The 25,725-nt window shown below is 43.9% G+C and overlaps 1 protein-coding gene and 1 long non-coding RNA gene across 2 annotated transcripts in view; both read left to right on the top strand.

Moving 5' to 3' along the window:
• EPAS1 (endothelial PAS domain protein 1) overlaps positions 1-25,725 on the top strand; it is an 83,300-nt gene that overhangs the window by 361 nt on the left and 57,214 nt on the right. The gene's annotated exons all lie outside the window — the stretch shown is intronic.
• Positions 7-22,880, top strand: LOC306644589. The gene is made up of 2 exons (XR_013759414.1): positions 7-3,632; positions 3,998-22,880. It is a non-coding gene; the product is annotated as an uncharacterized lncRNA (long non-coding RNA).

The following is a 25,725-nucleotide window of genomic DNA, read 5'->3' as shown; positions in this document are numbered from 1 at the left end:
GTAAGCGGGCGTCAGATTCAGCGTAGAAGCTGGGCAGAGGCAATGGCCGAACTGCGGCGGGTTTGGCGCTACCGGGAGCGGTTGGGAGAGGCGTGCAGAAAGTCTTTGGGTCAGACAATCGACCTGGAGGGTTTTGAGCTGGAGAGCAGGTGTCGGGTTTGGGGACCTTCGGTTTCATACCGAAGTTTTGCGGTCTGAAAGAATCGTGAATCCGTGCGTACCCTGAGACCAAGAGACCCAAGGAGATGACCCTGGAGGTCGAGGGTGCTCCCGCGGCGCCTACCAAATCTCAGGTCCCTGGGCACCAAACTACCGCGGCCAGCTGGTTGAACTGCTTCTGGGTTGATGCCTTTGATTTTCTTCAGTCTTACATGTGGGGGCAGCAGCCACGCCTCCTCTCTTTACCTCCAGACCCCAGGTCCTTCCAAAAGCTCTCCTATGCTTTCACGGAGCCCCAAACTGGTAAGGAGGTGGAAGGCAGAGTGAGACGGAGGGACGTGCCCCAGCAGAGAGGGCCAAGCTCCCAGGCTCTAGAAGCCACTGAAACTTGTAAAGCCCCTGCATCTCGATTCCGCAGGAGAGTGCGTAGTGACCTGGATTGCCCTGCGGGGGCAGGTGTCTTAATGTGCAGGGAGGGAATGGCGACACTGGGCGTCTGGCTCCTAAGAGGACAGAGAAGGGCAGCCACCAACGGCCCTCTCCAGCCTTTCGGCACTGGGTGAGAGGCAACTCTGGCCAATTCTCGCTACCCTCCTACCTTCTCGGGTCAGCTCTATGTCCCGCGGGACTGGGCTTCTCCGAGCGAGGGTTGGAGTGCACTGCTTCGCCCTCAGATGTGGGTTCTGCCTTGCCTCCCGCAAATGTAGGTGGCTGCCGCCTGGCTCCTTACTCCAGTCTCCACCCGCGCTGCCCCAGTGGGCTGGAGCTTCCCTTCCCCGCGCTTGACAGCGCTGGGCTGCGGGTGAAGCCACAGAAGACCAGCGGCTGGGGGGTGGTGAGGGACCCCGAGGACCGAGCTGTGAAGGGGAGAGCCTGACTGGCCCGAAGGGCTCTGTACTGGAGCGGATTTGCTCTTTTCCGATGCCACTTTGGGACCCGAGCCAGAAACAGTGTATCCTCCGGTTGAAAGCGGCGGCTCCCACCTCGGGGCACCGATAAGGATTTGATAAACTAGAGCGAATCGCACCCGTCCTGGCCCGGCGCCCGGGTCCTTCACTCCGGGATCTCTAGGGGAGGGGATTGAGCCCAGCTCCCCATTCCGACCGAGCCCCCTTCCAGCGTCACCTCACCAGCCTTTCAGCACTGGGTGAGAAGCAACTCTGGCCAACTCTCGCTGTCCCTCAAATGTCGCGCCCCCAGGCCCAAGGAAGGTGAAGGATCCCAGACACGGTACCCTAGCGTCCCCAGGGCCCTAAGAACAGCTCTGAGGTCCCTGTATCATCAGGGCAGCTAAGCAAGGGAAGAGACTCGTAAAATTCCAACGCATTTTGTAAAGTTAGTCATAAGACCAATAATAATGACTGAACGATCAAACAACGAAGTTCTAAACCGCCCCTCGGCAAGCACTCCAGGCTCCGGAATCGGCGAGGGAACTTACAGTACATTTTACTACTATGATGCCTATCGGCGAATGTCGCAATCACGGGGTGGGGCCTGATGGTAATCTTGACAAATGTGTGAAGTGTCAGCTTCTCTTGCGCGCGCCGGGTTCTGTGTTATTATGTATATCAATCTTCGCTAGAAACTTGGGAGCGGGGGGGGGCGGGGGGGATAATTGCGACACGCCCGGTTGCAGCACCTCCTTGTTTTGAGCTGGCGCAGTGTTGGAGGAGCCGGAGTGGGAGCCGACAGAAAGTTGTGTTATTGAGACTGCAAATTATCTGTGAGAGCGGCAGCTTTAAGAACTACTGCGGGGACTGCCTTCGAAACCTCTCTAAGGCCCGTGCGTATGTTGTGGCAATGGACCCGGGTGGCAGTGCCACTGTGCTTGCCCTCTGACCTGCCTGGATTTTTGTGCGGCAGAATGGCAGGACACACAGTGTGTTCCTCCCCATCCAGAGAATCCTGAGCTACTGTCCAGTTCCTGTTGATCTAATCATTTTGAAACTGATTTACTTCTGGCCGTTGGACTATGTTTGCGGGCTGCAGGTTTCTTGGGGAACCAAGATGTAATTAAAAGATGTGAACCAATACGTTGAAAGTTGGTGTTGTCATGTAAACAGCTATTGGAAGCTTTCCTGAGTGCCTTACACAGGTGGCATGACACCCGGGAGCGCCCCACAGATAATTCTGCCCATCAATTGTTAAAAAGATTTGTTTCTTTTGGTTCAAGAGCCATTTCTTCTTGAAAATATAAGGTCCACCGTACTTTTGCAACGTATTTTCTAACAGTAGCCTGTCAAGAAGTGGGTGAGATGTTCATGTGTGGATAAATATGTTAATACATAATAATATAGAATTTGCTTTTAACTGTTGGTTGGAGGGCAGACCTTGAAGGAAGGTCCTAAGTGAATTCTTTTGGTTTTTGGTGATGTTGGTCTCATTAACTAGCAGGGTTCCTGATACTAGCTAAATGTGGAAGTTCTTCAGCTGGGGATTGAAGGCTGATTCTGGTGAATGTAAATGAGATCCTTGGATAATCAGGGATCAAAGTCCCAAAGCCAAACTGGAGTTTGAGCACCTTTCAGCAATGCTTCTATTTAGTGTGAGGGCAACGATGGAAGAGGAATAGGAGTCTCCCGGACCAGAACTTTCCAAACGTGCTCCTTTCCCATGCCAGCTGGACTTAGTTGTTCCCTTGATAAAATAAAATCAAAGTCCATCTTTTTTTCCAACCTTGAAGGAAAAATACTGCTGGAGAGTTTTTTCTCAATTGAAGCCTATTTTAATAAATATTTTTTCAACATTTGATATCAGTTTTCATTGCATTACCAGAAATGCAGGAGATGGTGCAGAATTGATGTAGCACATTATCAGTTCAGATATTTAAGTTTTAATTCATACAACTTTCATAATGTTCAGTAGAATGCTGTAGTTCCAGTGTGTTTTTCAGTATTACTGATGGGGAATCTTAGGATTATTTTATAAGGAATCAAGAAAAAAAGCTAACCAAATATTTCTCTTTCTGGGTAAGGCCCAGAAAGGCTAAAATGACTTCTCTGGTCACAAAGCAAATTAGCTGATAAGAATAGAATTTTGATTCATTATTTTCAATTAGTTTTTTTTTTCTTAATTCACAAGAGTACCCCCAGCCTTGTGGTGCCTCTACAGTAAGGATGATTTCCGAAGGATTAGTGCACCCCAAACCATACTCCCCAAGCCACTCAGAGTCATAGAGTCACTTTTCTAGATCATTAAGAGTCTTTAGGCTGCTGTAGCAGTAGTAATTCTGTTTTCTTGTTTGGAAAAAGAATAAGGAAGTAGAGTTGGTGCTAGTCTCAATATCTGTAAGCTTTGGAAAGTATAAATTCATTATTTTAGTGTTCTCCCTATATTTCAGTTATGAAAAAAAAATCTACTTATATAGGTAGAACTTACTGAACAAAACCAGTGCAAAGATGGCTCCCAGTGGAGCAGACTGCTTTGTGAAGTAGAGAACATTACCACAGCTACTAGACTGCTTCTTACGTGAGGTGAGTTGGAATTTTCACTAGAAGTGAAAACCATGAAATTAAAACATGTACTTTACTTAAAATCTAAATCAATCTCACTGTCTCTGTGTGTGTGGGGGGGTGATTTTCAACTTTCTAGGAACCTATTGTGTAAAGTGTTTAGAGATAGAAGGAACCAGTTACATAATTCTTAGTTCTCCAGAACTTTAGCCCATGCATTTGAAAATACTTGCAGTCATTAATTATCTCAGAATTTAGGCTTTTCCTCTTTTCGGGAAATCTGTTTTGTCCATGACTTGCTTTTCTGTATTTTCCCCAGTTTTGTCCTATACCAACATAATGGTTTCCCTTTTCATTTCAGCTTAACAAATCTTGTTTGCTTTCAGTATCAGCCATCACTGGTAGAGCAGAAGTGGTGGAGCATATCGGTGTTATACAGTTAGGAATGCTTGCTCCTGGAACCCCAGCACCTGTTAACCCTACCCTCACAGGAAGTCCCCTTGTGTCTCTTATCATCATGATTTGCACACCAAGATTTATAAATTAGTATTGATAACAAACTGTGTTGAACATCTATTTCTAATATGGATAGAATACGGAAGAGAAGACTAAGAAATATGAGATTTGGTCCTTGCCATCAGGTTGCTCAGTCTGATTGGAGGAAAAGAGGAACACATAAGAAAACTTCCATTTTGAAGTAGTTGAGATGTGGGAGTGGAGTTCTGTGTATCTTAAGGTGATTGATTCCTAATGTAATAAATCATGCAGGAAACAGTCTGAATGACTTCAAATTTTAAAAAAGTAATGGAAATGCTATTTATATAGATTGTATCGGTTACATACATGTCAAAACCTGTCAAAACTGATCAAATTGCATACTTCAAATATGTGCATTTTATTGTACTTCAATTTTGCCTCAATAAAGCTATGGAAAAAAAAAAAAAAAAAAAAACTTCCCTGAAGATTTAAGTAACTGGTAGCTTACATGTAACTTTTCATAGGGATCAAACATTTTGAAGCTGAAAATAAGCTCCGAGTAGTATTTCAGATAATAACCACACATATACTCACACACACACACACACAATTATTTAAGAGTACTGTGTGTGTTTGGAGAGGGCAAGTTGGTTCAATGTTCCTGGACTCACACAAGAGAGGTGCTGGCCAGTATAAAGACTTGCTATCAGGGAAGGCCCAATTGGTATGGGATAAAGAAAGCATGGAGGGTCGAGGGTGTCCTTTATCATGAACCTTGACACCATACACTAAAATTCTCCCTAAATTGACCGTTTTCTGTACTTTACACAGTTGTTTTAGGGGAGGGACTCGGAAGGAAGCATCTGGTAGGGGGCTCCATGAGTAATAGGGACAGAGGATTTTTGATTCTACTGAGGATAACAGTGAAGATGGCTATGATTCTAGAAAGGCCATAAAGGGAAAGGGTTTTTTTTTTTTTTTTTAAATCCTTTGTAAATGAACTTTAGGGGGTAGTCTGTGAATCTCTGAAATTGTGTGCAAGTTGTTACGTATATGAGGGGTTTTTAAAAAAAATTTTTCCCTAAAGGAGGTCTGTTCAGCACTTAATAGCCTTTCAAAAGTTGCATGATTTGAAAAAGGCAAACCCCTACCCCTGGATGCCTAATTTGGTGACTGTCTTAATGTTTCAGGATCTTTCTGTTTGGGTCCCAGATGGCTCCTACATTTCACTGACAGTATCTCTTCCTGTCTTGGGGGCAGGGTGGGCAGGAAGCTGATGTGCACATCTAATGAAGATTTTGTGGTGCAGCTTAACCTTACCTGCACGGGGCTGCTCTGCCTGTGCACCTGTGTATGTACCCTCAGTAACAGAAAGAAGGGAGATGAGTGCCCTGCATGGGGTTAATTCTGGTGTAATTCGTTTTGTTAATGCTTCTTAGAGTGTCTGTGAAGATCATTTATCCTCAGATTTTACATTATTCTCAGTTATTTGGAGATCCTCTATGCACTAAGAATGTAGATGCCCTTAATTGGAAGTATATATGCAGAGGGATGAAACAAAAAGTGAACATGTAGTCATTTTTGCTAGTGCTATCCTGAGAACTCTGTGTGGATTAACTCTTTTAATCCTCATAACAACCTTGTGAGATAAGCCCTATTATTATTCCCACTTCACTGATGGGAAAGCAGAAGTATGGCAAGGTTACTGCCCAAGGTCATGGATAGCATGGGCAGAGCTGAGATCCATACTGGGCAGTGTGTGGAATACATACTCTTCCCCACCACTGTTCCATGCCTCCTCACCTTGCCTGAGACCTATAAAGCATTTAATACCATGTCTGCGTGTGGTAAGCACTCTATAAATGATAACTGCTTTTGTTGTTGTGTTCATAATTATTATAATGACTTTCTTCTTTCGTGAGTCATCACTTGTATTAAATCTCACACATAGGCAGGGATTGAAGATCTGAAGGGTAGACTTGAAACTCCTGGAATTTCTTATTTTTCATAGATTTTTCTCAACTTTGACAGGAGGTGGTTCTTCACTGCCCCTGGAAGTTCAAAGCTTTTCACCTCCCACCCTTGGCTGGTGCCAAGACTTCAATAACTACCCAGCCTTCAGACTTCATTGTGCAGGAGGACCTGTTAGAAGCTCTTCCTCTGTGGCTTTTGAAGAATCATCTACAAATCAAGATGCACAGGACTTCCTCTAGTTCTTTTGATCTTTTGAAATTGCAAGCACAGGAAGGAAAGAATGGATGGGGGATAAAGAACAGCTATGATTATTGCAATCGTAGGTTGCATTTCTACAGAGCCCTTTCGCTGGAAAGCCCCAAGCTTTTATAGCTTGCACCACTGGTCTTTGCACTGTGGATCTAGAGAGCTTCTGGAGATTTCCCAGTGTTGTAAACCATAATTGTGTTAATGCATATCATAACAGGGAGAAGCCAGCCATATCAGCAACTGCGTCGCAGTATGTGGTGGCCAACCGCGCGTATGTGCCATTAATGGCATCTGCAGATTCCAGTAGAGGTTGGGTGTGAGTTGGTGCCAGTTGTCTGGTCCTGCTGTTGGAAGACATAGAATTGATTTGAAAGCATGAAGTCTAGGAGAGTGTCGGGTCCCTTTGAGATCCCTGGAGCCAAAGAGACAGGTACAAAATGGACCAGAATGTTATCTGCTTTTTAGCGGCCTTTTCTCTAATCTCTCAAGAAATACTGGTTTGCTTTGACTGCTTTAGGCTGTTTCCAGAGGTCACTAGTACATCAGCAAAACTCCTGTTACTACCAGAAGCTTCACATGTTTCTAGGAGGCAGTTTCCCACCTTGACTTGAAAGAGTCTTCAGTTTTAAAGTTATGCATAATTTCTATGCCAGATGATGACTGTAGGAAGCAGATATTTCATAAAGGGTGGTTTGCCAATAAGGAAAGTGATCACATTTAAAAATTACATTTATTTGCCATATACTCATCTGGCATTTTCTTAATTCCACAGAGCCATGAAAGTGAATTGTTAGAGCTCTTCTTATATAATCCCCACTAACTTCCTGTAATTCCCCTTCGCATTGCACCTTCTAATTTAAAAAAGGGTCAAATCTAAGAGATGAGTACTAGGAATCATCGCAGATTAGTGATTTTACTTGGTTAGACTTTGTAATCAAGCACATGGGTGCAAAAATGGATCCACAGAGTGACACTCATGGCTATGATGTTGGAGGTTAACCCCCGCTGCCAGGTTGGCTGCCCCTGAAAGTTGGGGGTACAGCCAGAGGCATTCTTAGAAGTGAGCCAATGTCTAAACCAGTTTAATTGCCTCTTTTGGTCTCATTTTTAGTGTGAGGTGCCCTGGTTATGGCTTCTATGTGAAGTTTGTAGTTTGCTATGAATAAAAGGAAGAGCTCAGTCTGAAAAAATTCAGAAGCATTTTATAAATCCTTTAAATATATCAATTTTAGTATGATTTAGTTTTGGTTGTTATCATTTAAATCACTGTGTGGTGTTGTCTCTTGATGTAGTATGACTATTACTCTACTCCTGATAAAACACACTTTTCGTACTGTCACCACTTTTAAGATTTGCCCTGATTCCCTCTGGACAGGGGGACAAAGAGAAAGAAAGGCAATACATCATCCTCATCTTGCATTTGGAAGCTGGAGTTGCAGAATAAAGCAAACCACACACCTTCTGAAGCATAACCTAGAAGGGGATCCAGGTGTCCTTGGGGAATCTCAGTCCATGTACCACCTTAGGCTCCAGCTTCAGGGTAATGAGCCACAAGCACAAAGGAGTGACTCAAACTGCAACGCTAACTCTTCTCATTACTAATGAGTAATTACAGCAAATATTTACAGGCCTCCTTCCTACCTTTACGACTTCCTGTTGCTGAAGCACTTTGGAGTATTGAGAAAGATTGTTCTGGAAAAATACGTCATACACAGTTGCAGGAAAGAGTGCCTTTAAGCACACAGAAAAAAAAAATCAGTTACTTGGCTTTGTTTATGAATTCCACGTGGAAACAAGAGAAAATTATGCCTGTGAAGCAGATTTTTGAGACTCCTGAATTTCAAGACAAATTTTTAAAAACTCAATTCTGAACTCTCAAATATATGGGGAAATGGTACTTTAAAAGAGTATTCCAGAAATAATAGGACTGTTCATGTTAGCAAAGTAAAATTTAGGGCTGGAACTGGGCCATTGGACAAACACTTTTTTTATGAACAAATGACCTCTACAGTATTTTTTGAGCATATGACCTCTACAGTATGTTGCTGGATGAAAACAATTGTGCTTAATAGATTAAATCAGGGCATATAAAATATGCCACCTTGGGAATTCAGGGACCTAGAAAGATATTATTTACTTTATAAAGATTCCAGAATAAATCCTGATAATGCTCATTTCCTGTACATGGAGTTTAAAAAGCAGTCAGTGGAATTGCTTTCTCAGTAAGTTTCTGTAAACCACTGTACCCTTTTATTTCTCTTCTATGTGTCCAAGTGTCCCCAGATACTATTTTAGAATGGCAGCATTCACTCCAGCACTGGCTAAGGTCGATGGAGCTAATTTTGGTGCCCAGGGTGAAGGGAGAGAAAAGGCGCAGACAGAGCCAAAAGGGCTTTCTGGTCCTGGGTTTGGAGCAGTGTGTTACCAGACACACCACATTTCACCTTTAGAACCTTTATTTGTGTGCTTGCACAACAGATGTTTACCCAGATATTCAGATAAGGAAAGTATGAAGGTCACATTTCACTGGTGACAGGGGAGCTTCTATAAATGTAACCGTATCACCCTGCAGCAGGAGTTGGTCCTTGATTCTATTCGGGGGACTTAGGGGTGGCTGAGGCCTGGGAGCAAGGCCTTCTTGGCTTCTCTTTTTGACTTTCTTGTCGTCTCTCTGCTTGCCTTGGCTCAGCTGACATGCCGCTCCCATTTGATGAGGCCCTTTGTTGTGGTCAAAAAGTCAGGGAAATCCTTCTGGTCAACCGGGTGGTCCCCCACTCAGAAGTCTAACTGTGTTCCATGGAAACGGGTGCCCCATGCACTCGCCTGCCATGTGACAGACTGGGAAGCACCCCGACTGCCAACATAGCTTTCCTAGCCTCTCAGAAGAAGCTTGCATAGTGCCAGTACTGCCCTATTTTAGGCCACCTCTGCAGGGTTGCTCTGTCCTGGAAGCATAGAGAATCTTCTGTGTGGGAAGGGGGTTTCTTTTGTGGACTTGGACATTTCTCTGAATGATTTCTAAGATTAGCTACATACTTGGGGCCTGAATGGAGGGATGGTGGCCCAATTTTCTTCCCAAGGGTAGCCTGCATGGCAGTGGGAGTTAACTTCATTGGCAACAAGTAGCCTACCCCAGCTCCTTCACTCCCCTCACTGTCCTCTGGTGTTCCTCCTGAGTTCAGAGACACAGGCCTCCTCCCTCTGCCCGCAAGAAGTGCCACAGCACTCATTCCTGCCTGCTCCCTCACACTGGCCCACACCTGGATGCTTTTCTTCTCTTCCTACTCAAACAGCTCTGGCTTTCCCACTGTAAGGCCACGCTCCCCAATTTACGCACAATCCTGTGGTAATTCTCACGCTGGCACTTCCCCCTCCGTTCCTTACTAGCTCTTGGTTATATTTGCCAAAGAACCTGATTATATTTCCTTGTTATCTAATGACATTTTATTTGTTCTTGCCTTTCCAAGAAGATTGCATGTTGCTTGCTCAAGAGCAGGGATGTCTAACTTTTCTAATGTGCCCTGGAATACCTTGGTGGGTTTTTTTTTTTTTTGCCCTAGAAAAAAATTATGCAATTTCTTTGTTGATGTCCCTTGGACGGTCTTGAGTTATTTGGAAAGCTTTTCTCTTGGGCTCTGCTTTGCCCATTCATGTAGATATGAACCCTTCATTGAAAAAGAAAAAATTGGGGGGACCACAGGAAAACATGATATTATGTCAAATTCGACAGGCATCAGGTTAGTATTATATCAGTGCTTCACATGGAGAATACCTTGCAGGCCTGGGTGTAGCTCAGTGTTAGAGTACTTGCCTGGCATGTGTGAAGCCCTGGGTTTTATCTCTAGTACTATGGCTGGTGCGGGGTGGAGGGAGAATGCCCCATGAGCTAGGCAAGTACCAGCCAAACAACAATATACTCCTACTTAATCTCCAACAATTTCTAGGTGGGAAAGTCATGCAAGGGGGCCCCAGGTCTCAGAGAGCATCTTTCCTGGGAAGCCTTCTCTGATTAGATGCATTGGTTACCCTTTTGTTTAGTTGGTATTCAGCCTGTATTTTATTATTTGTACAATGCTTTACAACTCCCTTTTGAGTGTGTGTATCTGTCTCTGATAAATAGTGAGGTGGTAAGTCCTTCTACACCTGGGACCCAGTCATCTTTTTCTGTTCTTTCTTTCCATAGTACCTAGAACAGACCTCTGTTCTGTCCACATTTGAGATGTTCAGTAGTTTTTTGTAGACTGAGTAATTCTACATTGGTGGTTTGAGGAGCTTAGTGTGGAGGACTAGGAACACAGGCAGAAGCCATGGTGCAGACCTTAGCCCATCCGCATTGAGAATACAGCCTCATGCAGGCGGTGGGGTATGTGGGATGCTGGTCTCATTGAAGGCTGTAAATGTTTCTAGGTTACCTACCCATTCAGGGACTGCACTGCACTGTGAAATTGCGAAGAGGCATCCAATGGGTCCTGCACTCTGAGTCTCCTCAAATGATTTGCTTAAAAAAAAAAAAAAATAAGATGCTTTACGTTAATGAGCATCTTAACCACATCATTAGGATGTTGCGATCTTGATAGGAGGCGAAACTCACTCAGATAAAGCACTGACCAATAGCAGAAGATTGATAGGAATTAAGGGTGAATAAAGGTAAATAGATCTTGTGTACGGTGAATAGTTAGAAAAGAAAATGATTGGCATAGATTAGAGGGAGGTTTAACAGAGGAGCATTAAGATCTAGGTCTTGAAGATTAGGTCGAATTTGGACAGGCAGATGGATGTGGGGCATTTCAGTGTGGGTGGACAGTATGATCAAAATAATGAGCCAGGAGTAAGCAGAGTACACAGGCCAGGGCTGGTAAGCACTTCCTTCCAGAGCTGAATCTGAAGATTTGTTACCACATGAGAGATGGTAAGGACCTGGCCTGGTGCTGGAAAGCTTAGGGGCAAGACTCCCAACTCATATTTGATAGAATCTTTGGGCCACCTTGGTATATCACGAGTGGTGCCTGCCTCTTTTGGAATGTGAGGAGCTGCTCAGGGCACCTCCAGTATCCCTCCAACCATGAGCCTGGCACTAGTGTGAGAACCCAGGGGTGGTTGGAGGAGGTCATGGTCGTCCTCCATAATATTGACCTCAAAGGGCCCCTGTAGCCTGTAGGAAATCAGTTTTCTGTGAAAGTACCTAATATATATTTAGCCTATACCAGCACTGAGGGTAATGAACACCATATTTCACCTCCCAGGTTGCAGAGTGAGCTGTGGAGAAACAACTTGCTGGACCCTAAAATGCCAAATGACCCTCAACTTCATGTCTCTTTTGTCCCCTTGATGCTTTGATAAGGGCTTTCATTCTCTTCCTTCTTGTCCTTTCTCATTATTAAGAAAACTAGGACAGCCCTTCAATCCCACACTATTCGTAGGGAATTGGGCAGTTAAATCAAAATCAGATAATCCCTTTTGTCAATCTCTACCAATAACTGTTTATCACACATCCAGTACAGAGGGCCATGGGAAAGCTGTTCCTTGACCTTCTCCTTTCCTGTTATGCAGCCATGCCATTCCCTAAGCCCAAGTTCTGATGTTCTTGGGAAGAGGCTGCCAGAATAATTTTTTAAAAAGGAATCATCTTTCTGGAGTCACCTGGGTGGGGCAGCTGGAGCCTTTTTCTGTTCCCCCAGCAGGTATAACCTTTCGCCTGGAGGAATTTAGAAGCACTTAAGGTCATAGCTGAACACTTGTGGGCCAGGCCTTGGCCAGAGATCCAAAATCACTGGACAGGATCCCACTCCAGGGACAGCAGAGGCCAGCGAGTGTCATCCAAGTCACGTTAGCTTACCCTGTCCAATGGTACTTCAAGGGAGGCGATAACTCCTAAAAGCTCTTGGCTTGAAATTTAACTTCACAATGACAACTGCATGTCTCACCTCCCATTCCTCTTGTTCTTTTTCTACCCCGTGGTGATCAGTGAATGGTTTCGAATAGGGAAACTACTGCCCAGCCCAGGTAGGTTGCGCTGTGTCCATGATTCACTCAGCAGTCATTTAAGTGCCTACTCTGTGAGCATCAGAACTGAGCCCAGAGAAGACCCCCTGGAGCCAGGTGGAAAGGAGACGTCCTCGTCTAGGACTTCAGAACCAAAAAGGAATTGTAGGTTCTGAGAGCATCAGATCACACAGCAGCCCAGCCAAGACAGAGGGGCCATTTAAGACCTCAGGCATGCTGTGGGAAGCTGCCTCTGGGAGGCTTTTCAGAAGCCCCCAGGTCAGAGAGTGGTGTTTTTTCAGATCTTGCTATGGCTACAAACGTGAGCCTGGCATCTTCCTTCCCACAGCTCCACTTAGGCATCAGGAGAGAGAAGGAAGATCTTTATCAAGCATCAGTGAAGCCTGTGAACAGTTCCATGTCTGTTCCTTTGTGTTCATTTTCTTTTCTCTCCCAAAGTAAAAAGTTCTTTTGAAACATTTTAATTTGGCTTCTGCTGAACTTTCCCACCTTGGTCAGGGAGATGCTGGGACCTGGGCACATCTGAAGTGGGTGTGTCCCTAAGTCCACCAGCCAGCTCAAGGCATTGGGAGATCCCAAGGACCAGAGAACGCAGGTGGAAAGGAGTTCAAGTGATTGGAAATATTGGTCCTTCTGTCCTGAGCCATCTCTTGAGCACAGCTGAAACCAATTTTCCATCTCCAGATCAAAAGACATCTTGTGATTCTGGACCACCTGTGCATCTTAATGTTCTTCGAGTTAGATCTTCAGAGCCCATATTTATTTGAGGGAGTAATAAACCTGATTTCCTTCACCTCCAAAATTGGTGTCAGGATGACCACAAGGGTTCTGTGTTCCTTAGCCATAGAGGCTATAAATGCTTTTAGGGTCACCTCTTGTTTTGTGTCACTGGCAAAGCCCACCTTCCCATGAGGCTCAAGGGAGCTCTCAAAAGTCTCTAGGCACTTGAAAGACTGTTCTAGCTATTTCTCTGACTTGTGTAACCTAGAAGGGGAGATTTAACCTCTCTGCATGTTTTCCATTCCTAAATGGGGCAGGGGTTGGTCACACAGACTTGTTGCTTCTTCAAATTCCTATCATAAGATTGAAATCAGTTAGAGTTTCAATGAAACCATGCACTTAAAAAGCATATTTAAAAACCTCACTTCTGCAACCATTATCTAAATGGAAAGACCTTTGAAAAGTATAAAGTGCAAACCTTCAAGGCGTCCTTATTAACAGCAGAGCAATATAATCATTAGGCACATTATTACCTCTGGAAGTGATTTAGTTGCATTTGGAAGGGAGATTCTGTCCTGGGAGAATCTAAAAGAAGACTCTGATTCTCAAGCATCCAAATGTCCCTCTGTCAGGGCTTTTCAGGGCCTTGGGCTCCTGCCAATCATGATTTTAGGTTTGAGTGATATCTTTGCCCATACCCTGAGAATGATGAAATCTGATAATACTAAGGAACCAAGCAACTTCCTAGACTACTGAAAAATGGTCCAACTTCAGATATACCACATTCCCTGTCTGGCCTGTTCCCCACCCCGCCCCTTGTGGAGAGGGAGAGGGTGCAGTCCAGCTGTGATCCTGTCAAGAATGAGTCCTTCAATGTAACTCACCAGATCTCTAAACCTCTAGGGCTACCTCAGTGCTATAAATGTCAGGGTCCTACTGGTGGCTTTGCATCTTATGAGCAAGACCAAATTGAGGGCTAACAGAGAGAAAATGACTTACTTGCCCAAGGTCTTTAAAAGCTCAGACAACCCATTGAAGACCTAGGAACAGAGGTGAATATGGACACCTGGAAGATACCTTGGCCTCCTGGAGTTACTAGAAGTGGGAACGAGACTTTGGGAACAGAAGCTTCTGGCTCTGCTGCACACTGATCGTGAGACTTGGCAGGTCACTCAGCTCTGGCGTTAGACCCACCATCTGTAAGACGTCCCATGCCCACACGTCTGAGCTTGCTCTTCTTCAGCCCCACCCCTGAGACAGGCCAGCTGACTTGTCTCAGCTTAAATATCACCTCCTGAGGGAAGTCTTTCCTGACCTCTCAGTTAATCTCCATCCCTGTTCTTTTTCTTTTTAAACAACACTTCTCCTGTGTTGGGATTTATTTGTGTGTTCATAATCTTCCTTCCCACCCCTTTCGTGAGCTCCGTGAAGGCGGGACCTGTGGGCCTTCTCGCCTACCACCCTCAGCGTGAAGGTAGTGGATCTAGGGCTGCTGAATCTCTGTCTCAACATCATCATTTCTTATATTGTTCAGGGCTTAACTTCTTCCAAAGTTCTCAATATAGACCAAAACAGTTGTCATTTTTGTCATACAGATGAAACCACTGAGGCACAAAAATGTGATCACCAGGCCAGAGGTGAGCAGTGCCTATGTGGACAGATGCTCAGCCCCAGACTCTGCAGGACCCATGACACCTTATTTTTCTGTCTAGGTGATGTTATTGTTTGTCTTGCTTGGCAAAGTTTACACCAGAGGAACAGGGGCCATCGTGTGTAGGTGGCATCTGGGAATATACAACGGAGTCCCAGGGAAATGCCGCTGTGTGTTCTTACCACGATTAGCAATTGCTGGCTGGGCAGTGATAGGGTAGGTGCCACCCTTGTGCAGCAGGTTCTGCACGTTCAGATACCTTTGCCTGCCCCTCTGTGCTGGCAGAGCAGGTGGGGTCCTAGGATCATAGCCCTATTCCTGCCTGTCCCCGACTGACACTCCCTTCACATCCAGGTCCTTTCTTCTTGGGAAAATATACTGTGTCTAGTGGATTCCTGTGGACTGGAGGAAAGGAAAACCAAAGGCTAACCAGCCAGATGACCACTCTGACCCTCAGATTATCCACCTTCAAAGTAGACTCGTAGTGCAGAGCCAGACCAGAAAGGCTCAAAGATGCCTTCTAGGGTTCCGGCTCCACTGCGAAATGGAGTTCCAGTGGGTTCTGGTCCTGCCTCCTGTTTCCAGGTGTTCTCCTAGGGAAGGAAGCTGGGAAGTTCAAGGGGATTCATGAGGTTTGGAAGAACTGCCTCCGATCCCCTGTAACTCCCCTCACCAAATGGAGGTTTCGTTGCATTTCCTTGAGAGCTGCAGGCCCACCGCCCTCCAAAAGGAATGGGCTGAGGTGTGATAGAGGGCCAGCTGCCTCCAAAAGGGACAGCTGTCTTAGCAAAAGGGGCCACGTCTCCATCTGTTTATGCCCGGCTGATGGGGTGAGGGAGGACAACTACACCCGGAGACTTGGCTCTGACTCTGACACCATCATGCTGCGGTCACCACGGACTCCCTCTGAGCCTCAGTTTCCACATCTGTCATATGGCTCCTATAAACTCTGCTTTGCCAACTGTATTGGGGCTTCAAAAATATAAATTGCAAAAGAAGGGGTTATTACTACTATGATACACACAAACATCTCTGGGCTGCTCAGGGCTGGTAGTGATGTGAGATGATTGACATAAGCAACCTAAAAGTCCTGTGTCCTTCAACTTGAGGTAGTGAGAGAGAGAGAGAGAGAGAACTAAGTTAGAAAGCCAGTAACCTGGAGAGAAGCAGATTTGAAATTACTGAATGAAGTCATGTTGTGCTGGGGGTGGTGGCGTGCTGTGAGTCACAGCGCAAAAGTGTTGGGGAGTCACCTTGAAGTTGGGCCAAAAAAATAGAAATATTGGGACTTGGGTTTATCTGCCTTATATCAGGTACATCAAGTTCTGGATGGCCACCCACTGGCCAGAGACATGAGGTAGCCGGCTCTCCTTTGCTGCCCTGGGAAGGCTTTCTGCTGGCTTTGGCCCTGCTGAGCAAAGTCCGCTTGTTCGCAGGAGTTCACACAGACTCCTTGCCAGGCCTGCCCAGAATCCTGTCTCCTCTGACTTCCTGTGCTCTTGCATAATATTTCCTTGCCTCTTGAATGGCTGGCCCCAGCACAGGGGCAGCTCACTGACGCTGCTAGATGGAGAGCAGGATGTGGAGGGAGGATGGGGACATTCAAACATCACCCACTGGTGCTCTGGGCTCTGGGGGCTCAAGGGAAGCAGCCCCTCAAGTTGTTTGGTGGAAAATTCTAGCAAGGATGGAGTTAGACCCTGGGGGCATATGTACATATACATTTGTCTCCATGAATCATCTCTCCTTGTAAAATTATTTTTAAAGTAGCTAAGTTGTTTTCTTCTGATTATAAAAACTGTATATGTTACCCATAAAAAGTCATAGAACAAGAAGGCATTAAGATTTTTTTTTTTAAACACAATTTTACCTCCCTAAGATAACCACTGTTAACACATTGGTGAATAGACCTTCTTCTGTATAATTCATGTTGATACACAGATACAGAACCTTCCCATGCTGTACATGCATTGAAAATGTATGTGCATTTTCTAGACAGCAGTCTGTAAGAACTCTCTCTTCCTAAAACATACATGGATTTGATACATAGCTGTATTAAGTTCCATTATAGACATAACATAGTGAAACTCCTATTCACCGACGTGTTGAGGCTCAGAAAACAAGTGATAACCAGCCCAAAGATCATTTTCAAACTTGAAAAGCAGCATCTCTCCCGCATTTATGACCAATGTGTTAGCTCTGGTGTCCCAGAAATAACTACAAAATAAAAGGTTGTGTGTCCGTGGAGGCCTTTCTCTAGGCTTAGAATAATTCACATGATTACATAGGAGGAGACGGCAAGGATGACAGCTCTGAGGGCTGGGCCAGGTCTCACTTTGGATAAAACTATCTCCCAGTGTGGCCCATGTGTGTGCTTTAAGCAAGGAGCCTCGAGCTGGTAGAACAAGTTTTTCTTTGGTGGCTTTCCTGTGCCCAAGATTTCAAAGACGCTGCATTTTATTTTTAGCTGGTTATTGCCCTCCTTGAATTCTGTGACACAATCCATATCTTTCAGAAGGCACCCTTTAGATAGTAGTGATTTCATGATATTGAAAAAACATGAAAGTATTCAGATTTGCTTACGGTTCAATTATTAAGATCAACAACTTAGCAGGGAAAGTTGTTATCAGTACAATGTTTCTGATTCCCTCCTAAGAGTTGAATGTTTTTAAGGGTTGTGACCAGCTCTTTCTCTTCCATTGCTGAAATGTATGGTATAAATTTACAGTGAACTTCAATGTATGATGAGTCCCGTTCACTTTGGATTGAAGTGTCTACAGTTCTGCCTGTTGTCTTTGATTTGCCTTTCCTGGATTGAATTTTTTTTAAATTCAATCAGAAGTTTTGTATGAGGCTGGTCATAATTACTTGCAGTTGGGAATTGCTTCTTAGGTTTACTTTCGAATCAAGACAAATTTTTTCCTAAAGCTCTTTGTTTCAGACATTTTGTCTACATCAAAAAGCATGATAATGCCAGTCAGTTCCTAAACTTTTAAAATAAAAATTTGCAACAAAAGTTGGCACCAGCAGACAGCAAGGGTTTTACCTCATTTTGTTTATGGTTGTCTGCTGTCCAGGCAAATGATCTATTACAACAATTTGCATAATTATAGTCTCTCCTTAAATTTATTCACCCTGGACTCCTTTTTCTAGAATTACTGGCTGGACTGTTATTACATCAAATTCCTTGACTTTGTCCTGAGAGATGAGGATGGGAATAAGGGTTAGAGAGAGGAAATAATAAATTTTTGCCTTCTTTTCAAAGTTTTTGGTGTAGAAATTCAGTTGATTTTATAATTGCTCTTCTTCTTAGGCCATTACCTGATTTTGGTGGGGGTCCTGGCTGTATGTGCATATTTGGGAAGTGGGGATGGACAACAGGACTAAATGGGTCCTCAGAATTATGAAACAGGACTTTGTTAAAATTGATACATCTCTACAGTGAACACGCAGCAGCTGTTAGCATGGCAACTCCTACGTGGAAAAGTGCACACTGCTTGCAGATGACTTTTGCAGTGCTCAGTGTTAATTTGATAAATGGCTTTTTTAATAGTAGTTTGTGGACTAATGGAAAGGTCAAAGCAAACCTTCATTAGCAGAAAGGAGGAGGGGGATTTCGAAGCCACAGGGTGAACACACTGGAGAGCTACAGCTGATCTCCTTTTCCAGCTGAGTGTCTCTTTTCAGGGCAGACAGACCTGAAGTGTGGCAGATGAAAGTACGTTAGGAAGCTTGTCTTCAAAATATGCATCTGCCTTTATCTTAGATTTCAAGCATGGAGAAGCTTTTGGGTCCTTTTTATTCAAGACTTTTACTTTGGGGGTTTAATGGAACAGTGCTGTGGAAGGTTTGCATTGTACTGTCACCTTATCTGGCGAGGATAAGGTGATTAACTATTTTATTGTGGTAAGATATACATAATATAAAACTTTCCATTTTAGCTATTTTTAAGTGTACAATTCAATGGCGAGAAGCACCTTCACAATGTTGTGCTGCCATTACCACTACTGTCTCAAGATCTCTTGTATCTTTCCCAGTTGAAATCCTATACTAGTAAGTCCCACAAGTCCCTGGTCACCACTGTTCTACTTTATTTTCTTTATTCTTTTTCTTCTTGTATCTTGATTTCTTTATGAATTTGACAATTCTAAATATGTCATATGAGTAGAAACAAAATATTTGTCCTTTTGTATGATTTATTTCCCTTGGCATAATGTTTATGACTCATCCACGTTATAGTATGTATCAAAGTTTTTATTCCTTTTGAAGGTTGGATAATATTTTATTATATTCTACATTGTGTTTACTCACCCAACAATGGGCATGTGGGTTATTTCCATCTTTGGCTGTTGTGAACAGTGCTGCTACGCACATGGGTATACAAGTATGATTGAGATCCTGCTTTCAGTTTTTTTTTGGTTTTCTAGCTAGAAGTGATATTGCCAAATAGATGGTTACTCTATATTTAATTTTTTTTTTTTTTTTGAGAAACTACCATACTGTCTTCCACAGCAGCTGTTTTACACTCCCAACAGCAAGGTGTGAGTTTCCCCACATCCTCGTCAACATTTATCATGTTCCATGTTTTAGATAGTAGCCATCCTAGTGGGTGGGAGGTAGTATCTCATTGGAGTTCTGATCTGCATTTCCCTAAAGACTAGTGCTTTGTCTTTATAAAAACATATTTCCCTCCCACCCCTACACACATGGCCCGTGTGGGAATGAAAACCACTGCCCCATTGTTTATGCCTGTAAGGCAAGTGAGAATATCAAGTAATGATATTTATTGGGAGTGAAAGGTGTCAGGGAGGCACCGTATGATTAGTATATCCAGTGTAGGCACCTCAGTGGACCTGTTTTCAATGTTTGTACTGTAGAGCAGCTGAAACTATTTTAAATAGAGGCCTTTGGGACTTAAGTAACTGAAACTCTGTGAATGAAATTTAACTAAGGCAAGCCTGCTGTGGGCTGGGTCTACCCTGTGTGATCCTTCCTCATTTCAGGTGATGTGTAGGCATAAGTTTCCTCTTCTTGAAGAAGTTTCTTTGTCATCATCTGCTACAGAAGACTGAACCCATTTTCTTTCCTCTTCCTGGGGAAGAGAACAACTAGATGGCTTGCCAAGCATTTGCTTAGGTCTTTGAATAACCCCACCGTATACTTTCTCCACCTGAAATAACATACAAGCTTCTCTTCTCCTCCACTCCCTAGGATCTTAAATTGGCAGCTTAAATTTTGACAAGAAAGGAAAAGAAGTTAGACTTTACTGAGTACTTACTGTAAGCCTAGCATTTTGTCAGTCAGGTGCACTGGATAAAAACATGGCTTCCATCCATCCATACAAGTGCAACAGAACTTGTAATTTAATATGCACCAAACTTGAGCATGCATCAGAAACACCTGGGGGCTTATTAAAACTCAGAGTGTTGGGTCTCAACCCCAGAGTTTCTTACTCAGGAGGTCTGGGGTCGGACTTGAGAACTTGTATTTCTAACGAGTTCCCAGATGATATTGATGTTACTGGTCCCTGGACCGTTGTTTGAGAACAATTGCTTGATATCCTATTTCACATCTCCTGAGATATATACATTTTTTTCACTTGTAGATGAATATCTGAGCTATATAGAGGTCAGATAACTTGCCTCAGGTTTTTAAAATCCAGAGCGTGGACTCGAAGCTGGTGGGTTAGGGATTGGGAGAGGAGTGCACCAAAGTTTCTGCTATTTCCTTACATCAGGAATACCAAATGAAAAACCCTTGAGCTTCCCTCCTCTAATTCACATCCAGGACAGACAATATGAAGCCATTACACACCTCTGAGCCTAGAGGTGGCCTGGGAATACTGTGCACATGGCTGCCCTCAGCCATACCTACCCATCGTGGGAGTTGAAATTTATTATCCCTACACTCACCTGTACAGCCTCTCTATAATGGAGACTTCACTAAGAAGTCAGTCTGTTGACAGATAGAAAGAGACCTCCCCCAAGCTCAAGTCCAGTCTACTTGGAAGGGAAATGGTTGGTGGATTGGTACATTGTTCCAAAATGTCCATTATTTGGCACTAAGCTTGGTGATGGATATACAGTAGTGCTCAATGAATACTTGTTAAGAAAGGTAAACACAGTAGGTGCCAGAGGCGACTGTGTCCACACATGATGAAATCTTTGAACCAGTGGATAGTAGGCATAAACAAGATTGAACAAGAGGATAATACCTTGAATTTACATAGCACCTTTGATTCCCAAAGTCATCCACAGATTTGTGTCTTTTCTATGTTCTTAGGAAATGAAAGATTGATAGAAAACGGACCAAACTCATCAAAAAAAATTTTCTTTCCTCTGAAAGTTGTGAATTGCATCAGGTATTGATGCTATTGTGTCCCTAGGACACTTGCTTATATGTTTTCCAAAGGCAGCTAATGGAAGCCAAAGCAGAGTATCAGGCAGATCAGAAGTCTCCCAATGGCACATGGGTGATCAAAGTAAAGTGACTGTATTCTTTGCGATTCTTCTGTCTTCTGAAATAACCTAGCACTACCTTTCGCAAGTCTCTACCAGCCCACACAACGTCTGGCCCTCATCACCACCAACAACAAATATTTAGTCGATGGCAATCTCTTATCTCATTAGCTGTTTGTAAGCAGCTTACACACAAGGGCAGGATAAACTGTGTTTCCATGTGTCTAGAGCTCTCCCCAGCACTTAGCAAGGCCTATTATATAGTAGATGCTCAATAAATATTCATTATCTGAAAATGCAGATCTTATTTATAAAAATACAAAGTTCAGGTATACATTGGAAATAAGGAAAGGTAACCTTGAGACCAGACTGGTCCAGAGCTGACTCCCGACAAACCAGAACATATTTAGAGGGAACCCACTTTGGCTGTGATATGCCCCATGGTGGACAAGACTCATGCAGACTGGTGAGAATGAAAAATGGTCATTCTGAGGTAGCTGCCAGGTGCCAAGGTTTTTCCACAGTAAGGTATTTATTTATTTATTTATTTATTTATTTATTTATTTATTTAGGCACTGGCAATTGAACCCAGGGCCTCACACATGCTAGGCAAGTGCTCCATCACTGAATTATAATTTTACCCAGCAATAACTTTTAAAGCCATGTATTAAAAGCAGTTATGTAAGCAGGAAATTAACTGTACTTTATCAAAAGCTCAACAGGAGAGGAGAGTCCTCCATTTGGAGCTGTTTTCTTAAATGCCAAGGGTAGAGAATCCCAAACTGGCTAATACTTCTGCTCTGAATTGAAAAATGGATTGGGTTGGGGCCAGGCTCATAGCCTGCCTGTGTCTTACCTCTGTTCCATGTGGCTTGGGTCTAAAGCGCTTGCCACATTACTGATTGGGCAATTCCCTATGGACAGAGAGGCTGATATTTAGGTATGTTCTGGAGCTCTTTTAACATTGAAAGAAAAAAGAAAAAAGCTACAGTGTATCTTTAGGGTGCCCGGACCTTTTCAAATGGAGCAGGGAGATTCCCTAAGGACAGGCCCCTGGATGAGCCCCTTTCCTGCCTGCGAGGAGAGAGGAAGGCTCCTTCTGACCCTTTGAACCCAGTGCTTTCTAGAAGGGGATGCTTAGGTCAGAGTCTTTTAAATAATAAGTGTTGTGAAAAACATTCTTATATTACATTAGAATATTTAATGTCCTTTGGGATTTTTGGTTACTTTTGGGGGGTAACCTGTTTTGCCTGGTCCATTGGAGATGAGAGGAGGACTATAAAGCAAAATTCTGCTGATGTGGGTATTTGCTTGGGGCTGAGGGACTGGGAGAGTCACCAAGGGTGTGCTTCATGTGTGGTAAAAGCCCTAATAGCCTCACTGTAATAATGTCCTGTAGCCAGGTGAAGGATGACATGACTCACTGGTGATGGCCTGCTATGGTTCAACTGAGAATCCAGGCAAATCAGATCAGTAGAAGGTGGTTACATGGTACTAGGCAGTCTTTCCATTGCTCAGCAAAACTCTGACCTGGGCACTGGTGGTGTCCAGAGGTGCAAAAGGATGAGTCCCATAACTATTTTCTTTGTTGCTGCTTAACTCCATTGGGGTATGCACCTCACTTCCAGTATGCTTTACACCCATGTACAGCTGATGCGTGGATAAGAATTTTAGTGAAAGACTTGAAATTCTGTTACCATGATGATTTCAGAATTTGTTAGTTTTTTTTTTTTTTTTTCCAAATTAGGACGCAAAACATAGAAGCAGCAGAAAACCACTAGTTTTCACAAGGTTAGTGAAAACCCCTCCCCTAGACCCCATTTAAATCCTCAAAAGAGAAAATAGCCAAGCTGTAGCAATCATTACCTGTCAAGAAAACCATAATTAGGGGCCCCAGCTATTCTTCACTAAGGGCAACTGGAGTGGTGTGGGTGCCATTTTGAATATTTGATAAGATAATGACAGTCAATGTGAAATGGAAATGATTCTGCGGCTAACACTGGGACCTTCCCTCCAGGCATCAGTTGCCCCTCGGGATAACCCAGTTTCCTTCCCTGTGGATTTGGGAAATGCTGACTCTTGTGGTTGCTGACTCTCCCACCAGCACAGGAGCGACTTGTACTCCTGGAAGAAGCTGGGCAGTGGGGAATCTGCTTTTTCCTTTAATCTTCCAGTCCCCATTGCCAAATATCTAAGGAACCCAGACTTCCCTTGAGAGCTTTTACTTAAATAGAAGAGCCAGGTTGAGTCTTCTGCATAGAGTGAAAGACCATGGGGGAGAAACCATGATGGGTGCAGAAAGGAGTGGCAGGATCACTTGCCTGGGGGATGAGCCGCCCATGTGACTTTGTGGTTGTGCAAGAATTGGGCAACATTTGGCCAGGGTGGGGAGGCCTTGGCATAGGTGTTTGCACTTCTGATAGATCTCTATCTCTTCAGTGGGGAAAAACAAGTATTAAAAGATCTGCACAGTATCTGAGGAGGAGGAAATTGATTGTCTTACTAGCCTAGCACTGTATGGAGGGCACCGTGCTGAAGACTCTAGAGAACAAAAGGAGCGCCTGCCCATAGAGCTAGTCGAGTGGGGGCCAGGTAGGGAGAAGACAAGCATACAGGTGATCACAAGAAAAAGGGAAGGATAGACTAGACCATGGTGTGGAAATGGGGGAAATGGCTCTAAGGATTCTGGAAAGAAAGAAAGTGGTGGTAAGCATCAAGCCACATTACTTGGGCTCAAATCCTAGATCTACCTCTTAGCTGTGGTGTCTTTGATAAGTTACAAAAATACACTGTACCTGTTTCCTCAACTGTAAAATGGAGGTCCCTGTAGTATGTATGTCAGAGGATAATAGCTTAATCCTCCTAAAGTTTGGTCTTAGCTCCAAGACCAGAAAAAAGTGCTATACTGGTCTTTAGTGTGACTTAGCACCTCCAGATCTCCAGATTTGTACCCTCATCTGCACAATAAAGGGACTAGACCAGATAAATGCTAACCTTTTGTTTATTTGAGATGCTATAACTCCATGGTCGAGTAAACATTACTTGCCGGCCCTCCGCCCCAGTACTGTGCTGGGCATGATGGAAAAGTTAAAAAAAAAAAAAAAGTAGAACATGAGATCTCTGCCCTCAAGGAGCTATAATCTAAGTAAGGAGATGACATTAATTAATATACAAGAGAGTATTAGAGAATTAAAAGAATATTAGAGATTAAAAACAGAATTAAAAGAATATTAGTGATGTGGATCCTAAGAAAATAGGAATAGAGCGTTTATAGTAGTCAGGAAATTTGATAACAACTGTCCAACATTTAGAACCAAGACTTTAGGTAGGAGCTTAAAGACTTATTTGTCAAATCCCAGAACTCTGAAGCATGAAATGTTGACACTGCTATTTAAGTTAAAGTTGAACTGTAGGAAAAAAATTTGTTTTCGAGATTTGAGATTTTGGTGGTACAAAGTTTATAAAACTCCTTACCCAAAACAATACTACAGGCTGAAAAAGAGGCCCAAACTGGTTTCCCATATATTCTTGAATGACAATTCCAGTAGAACCTAGTGTCTGGCACAGAGCAGATATCTGTTGAGTGGCCTGGGGAAAAATCCAATGCTATGCACTCCTGAGGTAACAGCTGCTATTGTTCTCAGCCCCAACTCTAGAGGGCAGCACACAGAGGGGGCACAGTAGAGCCTTCTGGCCAGTTTGTTGTGCCTCATACCTCCTAAACCAATTCTCTTTATCAAGATAAATTTTTCAGCTCCCTGAGGCAGTGTCTGCTTTTAGGTTTTGAGGAAACTTGGCAACAGCCTCCAATTTCTCCTACAGTCTGACTACCCCTAAGTTCCTTGGGAGCCATACGCAGATTGGTTTCCACAGATGACAAGAGACTCCATACTTGGCAGAGTCTGCTAAGGACCAAAAGAGTGGCATAGACAGTAGGTGAGGGCACCCTGACCAGGGATTGCCAGGAGTGAGTGAAGAGTTTGAGTGGGCCTTAAAGAGTGGTCACTCTGGCAGATAGATGGGTGGAGGCATCTAGCTCTTCCCCTACCCTGCCATTTTCCCTAAACTGTTCACCAGCTGAATGTGGGCACTGGAAGGTCCACTTAGATCTGCTGCTTTATTCCAGGAGGAGTGTGATGGAAATGACAGATGAGGTCTCAACTGTTCACTGAGAATTCCAGCTATCACCCAGGCAGTCAGCAATGGCCTGGTTTGAGAGGCCAGTTCATGACATCCTGGCTTCAGACCTGCAGACCACAAACGTCACACAGCTTTCTGCTGAATCTCTTTCCTAATACAGAACCCAGAAATTCTGGCGAGACATGTCACTACTTCTTATTTATATAGCGCTCTCTTGTGAAGGCACAAGTATGTATTGTATTGCCTTGAAAGTACTCCTCTGCCCTGATAGCAGTAGTGAGGACAGATGGAGTCACAGTGGGTCAGGAAGGTGGAAGGGACTATGATTTGCTGTTCCCATCCTTTGGAGAAAATCTGATGAAAATATTCAGATTCAGATGGGCTTCTAACACCTTCTCTGCCAACTTTTACCCTTGTCTTATTTCCCTTTTCCTCCTCCTCT

Source organism: Sciurus vulgaris (genome assembly GCF_902686455.1).
Source record: "Sciurus vulgaris genome assembly, chromosome: 14".
Lineage (NCBI taxonomy): Eukaryota > Metazoa > Chordata > Mammalia > Rodentia > Sciuridae > Sciurus > Sciurus vulgaris.
This window is presented reverse-complemented; position numbering and strand designations above follow the sequence as displayed.